General features: G+C 49.0%; 1 pseudogene; it reads left to right on the plus strand.

The window, feature by feature from the left end:
* The first annotated feature begins 5,594 nt into the window (after window positions 1–5,594).
* Window positions 5,595–7,290, plus strand: LOC119285262 (annotated as a pseudogene).
* Window positions 7,291–7,570: the final 280 nt, after the last annotated feature.

Below are 7,570 nucleotides of genomic sequence, written 5' to 3' on the forward strand. Positions count from 1 at the left end.
CCTCAGAAGGGATATGGTTATATTAAAACATACTACTCCGTCTCAAAATGTAAGACGTTTTTTGACACTAAAAAAATGTCTTACATTATGGGACGGAGAGAGTAGTATGTTTCTATAACATCTTGGATTTTTATTGCCAGATTCATTTACAGCTGCAGCCGTCCTATTGCCTGCACTGCATCTAGACGAAACGCGCTCTATGGTTCGCTGGACTCTCAGCATCAACCAATGTCGGTTGGCTGGACAGCTTGTTGGAGCATCCATGCCGCTATGTGCTGCATTTTCCCTGTGGATGACAAAAACTGGGGGTCCGCCTGAGGATGGCAACATGAGAGGAGCCTCTGGCCAACACTGGGAAACAGTTGTCAGGTCAAGCGGGACTGGACCCATTCTAGGCCATTTCTAGCGAGCAAATCGCTCTCGCTCTCTCTTGGCCTTGTGACTCGTGAGTGATCATCTTCGATTGAGGTGGGCATCTTCTCCGTTAGGTGGCAGATAAGGAGGTAAAGTCTGGCCTTGATGCTAATCGGGGAAATGTTTGGCACGATGGCTCCAGGTTTCGGAATGCGTTGCTGGACCTGGAGCTATGCTGGGGACATCATTGCGGGTGCTGGGCGAAAATGACTTGTTCGGAACAGGGGTCCTAATTGGCTAATTGCAACGCGCACTGTTGTGCAGTGCGATTTGTGCTGTCGTACGGTAATCGGCGGACGGTAATGCAGGCTACTAGTACGAACTTTTCGATATTCTAATGGTTGTTTTGCTTCATGACTCGGGAGCAGTTGTCCGTGTGTGGTGGTGATGGTGTCTTTGTACTGCTGCTTTGGTGAGGCTCCATGTTTTCTGAAAGTCCCACCTCACTTTGTTCGCTTGGTTCTCTCTCTTCCCGATGTGCCGACCATCATCTTCCCCGTCTTCGTTCATCCTTGTTCGCCTCCGATCACTGTTGCAGCATTGGACACCTTGGCTATAAAGGATAGATGCCTTTAAGCTGCTGCCGCCAACAGCGTGGCGCGGCCCAACTATGCCGCGGCGATGTGCAAAACTTCTGTTTTTCTCGGCAACATGCACTCCCTCCGTCAAGTAGTATATCATCGATTTGCAAGCTGTTTTAGCTTGCAAAACAATCTTATATTATACTAGGATGGAAGCATTTTTTGTTTTTGTTTTTCGCTAAGTCTTGAAATGCTAATATTTATTTCTTTTATTTATATAATTTGTTTAATGATAAGATTTTTTTATGTTTCTCAAAGTGTTAATGCATTTTGAAACATATTGATGTAATTTTATAAAATGTTCATATAATTTTAAAAGTGTTCACCTTTTTGCAGAAAAGGAATGAAGGAGTACGGCAAGATGACTTCGTTTAATGTTCGTGTACTTGAAGAAAGTGAGCACATTTTATAAAAAATGTTGTAAATTCAAAAACAATTCACCCATTTAAACAATATTTGTGTAACTTTAGAAATTTGTTACGCCTAATGCTTATGTAATTTAAAAGAAGTATTCAGCTATTTTCAAACAATCTTCATGTAAATTCTAAAAGTGTTCTAGCATAAAAATTGTTTGTGTAAGTGTTCTCGCATTTCCTCTAAAAAAAGTATTCTCGCATTTAAAAGATGTTCGTGCAATTTAAAAAATATTCATCTATTTTTTGCAAATATTCACCATTTATAAGAAGTGTTTGGGTATTTAATAAAGATGTTCATGTAATTTTAGAAGTGTTCATAGCTTAAAATTATTTTTCATGTAATTTTGAAAGTGTTTGATATATATTTTTATAAAAAAACATCAAATTAAAATTAAAAAAGCCTGAAATTAAACCAACAAAAAATATAAATGGAGAAAGTAAAAATAAATAAAAGGGAAAAATAAAAAATAAAAGTGTAAAACAAGAGAGTGGAACCCGGAAAGCCACCGAAAATCACATGCAATACGAAAGATAAAAGATCTAATCATGGGCTATAAAAGATAAAAGATAAAGGAACGTGAAGAAAATTATTGTGTTGCCACTCCCATATGGCTTGGCCCACTAACTGCACAGCGTGGGCGATTCATTGCTATGGTCCATTATAAGCGGTGTATAGCAAATGGATGTGGTGACCACTCGGAGAGATCTTGTCACGCATGTGACCCCTACATGCACTAAGGCTCATGAAGAGAAACACAATGAGAAGGCCCTAGTCTCAAACGAGACAACGAAGCTCTAATGGATTGGTGACTCCGTATGCGTGGATACCTGCAGGGGGGTTGTAGCTTCAATCCTCAATCGGAAAATTCTCACGACTGGGAGGTATAACCCAGCTGCGGGAAGCTGCAAGTTTGCAGCAATCTTAATCAACCTCTTCTCTCTAATGCGTTCGTTGGTAAAGATCAGATCAAACATATTTTTATCTTCACCGTGATCCTGGGTTTTATTCATAGGCATGATTTTTTTTGTTATCTACATTTACCAGCACGCGTCCCTTCCAATGGCCATTTCGGCTCGTGTGGGTATGTGCACCAACTATAAAAGTGCCTCTACCTCCAACCATTTGTGGTTGGCTCCTCGAGTTGAATTTCAAACAAGTGTTGTCTTGAGCATCCCTCCTCGCATCATTTCAGTCAAGAAATCCTAAGTGAGGAAAACCACCTTGAAATGACATTTCCCTCCCTAAGTGATTTTGGTCTAGATGACAACGCAATTTGTGGTCTAATCGTGTGCTTGAGCTATATGTATATTCAAAGATGGCACAAGACGGTTAGGTACCCCCCCCCAAAGGAACAGATCAAAGACGATGTTGTGGCGCTTTTGTTTCGTTTGAGTCGTAGGAAACCGTACTATTAAGAGAGGGTCCGCTTCGAAAGATATGGATGGAATCAATCACGAACACAAACCAAACTTAACCCCCTTTTCCTCCCCAACATTCGAGGAGTTCTCCATCCTTTTTGGTGCCCCTGAATTTTCCTACCTCGTACTACCGAGATAGGCAACGGTAGTACCGGTCCTTTAGAGGAGCAGTACTGTTGTTGCATGCCTTTAGGCTGGTAGTTCCATACTATTGATCGTTAGTACCTCTCCCCTGTTGGAGTAGAACTACCAAATCAAGTGGTGGACCTACTACCACAGGGGCTCATTTCCCTCTGTTTTGGCCCACGACACTAAGGCGGCACTGTTATGGCAATACCGTTATTTCATAATAGTCGGTACTACCGGTATCCTGTGCGGTAGTATCGCTTGGGCATTTGCAGTGCAACCTGTATGGTACTATGGTAGTATCGTTGTCCGCATTGGTAGTACCTCTCAGTGAAAACCGGGGCAACAGTTGGATTTGGAGGGGGCATATAAAAAGAGGGTCTTCTTCCCCAAGTTGACCTAGCTCTTGTCTCTCTCTCCTCCATTGTTGCCCAAAGCTTAAATCTCCTAGACCTCTCTCCCTAGCCACCCAAACTCCTTGATCATCTAGGATTTGGGAGAGAGGACCTAGATATATCGCCCATGGAAGGAAATTTGACACCCCTTGTTTTTCCTAGTGGATCTTGTTTTTTTTGGTTTTTAGGCACCCTAGACGGAAGAGGTCTCCTCAAAGCTTAATCATTGTGGTGTAAGCTTCATGGTAGTGTTGGAAGCCTACAATTAAACTGTGCAGATTGCCCAACCTTGTTTGTGAAGGTCTAGTCACCGTCTACAAGGGCACCGCGTAGTGGATCGTGGCACCTTGCATTGTGTGAGGACATGCAGAGAATAAGGTGAGCCATTGTGGCGCTTGCTAAGTATCGTGTCGTCACACCTCTCCAACGGAGACACACCTCCCTCAAAGGAGAAAACTTCGGGAACAACACCATTGTCTCCATTTGTGATTTATTTTTTCCTTCACTTACTTGCTGTAAGCTATCTTTATTGTGTGTCTTATCTAGCTTCTTGTTATTTGTAAGCTTGCCATATAGGTTGTCCACCTAGTTGCATATGTAGATAACCAATATATTCTTACTGTAATCATTAAAATTGGAAAAGAGACTAAAAAATGTTAGTTGTCTATTCACCCCGTCTAGTCGACTATATCGATTCTTCCACACACAAAGTCAAAATGAATTGTGATTGCGTATCACAGAGGAACATGCCATGCCTTGCTTCTAACTTGTTACACTTGAGAACGGCTTCATTGGGGAACTTGTGAGGTTTGTGTCCCCCTCATTTGTCTGGCTGGAGTTAGAATTATCTTTTGTCCCTCCTCGGTGTCGGCTCCTTTGGGACGACGATCTATCCAGTTTGCGACCATTGATGTCTTTTGATCTACATCAACCAGATGGAGGCCCAGAGGTGACAACGAGCTTTACTCACGACGCTTCACGTGCGATGCAGAAATAAGACGATGCTGTTTTTCGCAAGAACTTGTCTGTAATTTTTTATTCTCGCAAGAAAGTTTTTATAAGGACTTATTTTATTTCATATATGGCCTTTGGCCTTTTCGAAGAAGAAAAAAAGACGCCCATGGTCTTACCCATCATACTCATGTATGAATCAAAACCTCCATCGGATCGATCACTAGCATTGTACAAAAATCAGCAGTTTTCTAGTGCATTGGTAGCCCATGGGCCATGATACGTACTCCCTTCTTTCATCTATATAGGGTCTAATGCGTTTTTCAAGACCGCCTTTCACGTATGGTCTGCTAGAGTTGCCACACTGTCTGGTGCACGCGTGCTTCGTGCTGTTGCTTCGCTTTCACGTATGGAAATGTGCTTTCGATCACCGGAGTTCGCAAAGGTAAAAGGTTTGGAGTTCGCAGGTCCATGGCCTGTCATCTCATATGGTGCGATTGTGGCAGAGCACGTCACATGCGACGCCAAATAATAAGATGGCCGTCGCCATCCCATGATCACTGCAGCTTCCGGAATCATTAGTCCGTTTGGAAGGGCATTGGAGTCCTTCACATGTTGCTGCCTCCGCTGTGAACTGGTTTGAAATGGGGGAGTGCGAAATTTACCGATTTCTGCAAAAATCGTGCACTGTAAACATGGGTGAAAACGGGCAAAATGTCCTGTCAGAGGTTTTTCTTCTTTGAGCAGACGCATAGAGTCCCTGTGATGGATGTAATGCTGGCAACTAGGCACAAAAGGGTGAGTTCTCGCCATGTGATCCAGTCATCCTCCAGCTATTATCACCAGGTATTGATTTCTCAACCGCAGACAGGGAGATTTTCCTCCCGACAAGCACACCAAGAAGCCGTGGCAATGCCTTGCCCCTGAAGAGCTGCACTGAAAGCCACTCGCCCCCGGAAGGCCGAAAGTCTTGGTCGACGACGACGAGCACCAGATGCCTCTTGCATTCTATATTCTTGTCTCTGGTGAGCCGCGATACCTGGCCGGACCGCCGGACTACTACGTATTCATGAGCTCCCTGAGGACCCTGTCCCCTTTTTTCTTGCCAGTCGGCACCTTGCTTTCATGCGCAGAGCCCACACGGAGTAAAGAAGAGAGCTGTGGCGCACGTACTGCCACTGCACCAAACACATTATTACCCGGGTGCTTATGGAAAACACGCCAGGAAGCAGAGGAGACGACGACGGGTCAGATGTTGTAGACGTGGAAGACGTGGAAGCAGAACACGGTGTAGACGTGGATCGGACCGGTGGTTGCAGGTCCATGCAAAGCACCTGCAGTTGGTTGACAGTTGCCCACTCTCATTTCAACCCCAGGCAGAGCGCGGATAGAAAAGTAGAAACTGCCCGCCAATGGACATGGACTCCTTTATCGTTCTCCTCTTCCTCTTTCTTGCGCGAGCGGAGGCGGCGAGCCACGGCGTTGGTAGAGAAGGCAAGGCTGGGGGAGCGGTGCTCCTTCCGCTCAGGCTGCAGGAGGTGGCGCCCCCGCCGCGAGCGCCGGCGAACCGGCTAGGTTCCGCCACAATGTGAGCCTCACGGTGTCGGTGGCTGTCGGCACGCCGCCGCAGAACGTCACGATGGTGCTCGACACCGGCAGCGAGCTCTCCTGGCTGCTCTGCAACGGGAGCTCCGTGTCGCCGCCCGCGCCGTTCAACGCGTCCGCTTCTTTCACATACGGCGCCGTCGATTGCTCGTCGCCGGCGTGCGTGTGGCGCGGACGTGACCTGCCCGTCCGCCCGTTCTGTGACGCGCCGCCGTCCACCGCCTGCCGCGTCTCCATCTCCTACGCAGACGCCTCCTCGGCCGACGGCCTCCTCGTTGCCGACACCTTCGTCCTCGGCGCGCAGGCCGTGCCCGCCCTGTTCGGCTGCATCACCACCTATTCCTCCAGCACGGCCGCCAACAACAACGCCACTGACCCGTCGGAGGCGGCGACCGGCCTACTCGGCATGAACCGTGGCAGCCTCTCCTTCGTGACGCAGACGGCGACCCTCCGCTTCGCCTACTGTATCGCCCCCGGCCAAGGACCCGGCATCCTCCTCCTCGGCGGCGACGGCGGCGCGGCCCCGCCGCTGAACTACACGCCGCTGATAGAGATTTCCCAGCCGCTGCCGTACTTCGACCGGGTGGCCTACTCCGTGCAGCTGGAGGACATCCGCGTGGGGCGCGCCCTGCTCGCCATCCCCAAGTCCGTGCTCACGCCGGACCACACGGGCGCCGGGCAGACCATGGTGGACTCCGGCACGCAGTTCACCTTCCTCCTGGCCGACGCCTACGCGGCGCTCAAGGGCGAGTTCCTGAACCAGACGCGGTCGCTGCTCGCCCCGCTCGGCGAGCCGGGCTTCGTGTTCCAGAGCGCGTTCGACGCGTGCTTCCGCGGCCCGGAGGAGCGAGTGTCGGCGGCAAGCCGGCTTCTCCCCGAGGTGGGCCTGGTGCTCCGCGGCGCGGAGGTGGCCGTGGCCGGGGAGAAGCTCCTGTACAGTGTACCCGGCGAGCGGCGCGGGGAGGAGGGGGAGGAGGCTGTGTGGTGCCTGACGTTCGGGAACTCGGACATGGCCGGCATGTCGGCGTACGTGATCGGGCATCACCACCAGCAGGACGTGTGGGTGGAGTACGACCTTCAGAACGGCCGAGTCGGCTTCGCGCCGGCGCGCTGTGAGCTCGCCACCCAGCGCCTCGGCGCCCAAGTGTAGTTCTTGTCTAGTGGCATTTCGTCGTGTAAAGGTACAGCGAAATACTAGCGGCGGCGGCGGCGGCGGCAGTGGCAGGGCACGTATCGTTAGCAGAGGGCGAGTATTAGAGACGGTCACTCTCCGATCACCTGCTGCTGCCAGCGGTGAACTACTGGTTATTTACGAACTTCATTGCTGTATTATGCGAATACATATACGAGCTAATGACATAGTAAGCGACATTTCAATTTCGATCGGGCAGTAACTCACTCATTGAGAGTCAGCAATAAAAAAAAAAGATAAACAAAAAAAATCAAGTGAGGGTCAAGTTTAAATTGGGTTGTCATATCCCAAAGAACAACGCTAAGGGTCGCCACTGCCAAGTCAACAACGGACAAAGGTCCTGAGCCCTGATAAGGAAAGGAGAACCACGGCGACAGAAGCCCGCGAGCGTCGTCGTCGTTGGCGCCAAAGCACAGAGCTTTTGCTCGGCAGCTCACCCGTGCCACCACAAGGTCTCTAAAACAAACGCGA

The sequence above is a fragment of the Triticum dicoccoides genome, chromosome 4A (genome assembly GCF_002162155.2).
Source record: "Triticum dicoccoides isolate Atlit2015 ecotype Zavitan chromosome 4A, WEW_v2.0, whole genome shotgun sequence".
NCBI lineage: Eukaryota > Viridiplantae > Streptophyta > Magnoliopsida > Poales > Poaceae > Triticum > Triticum dicoccoides.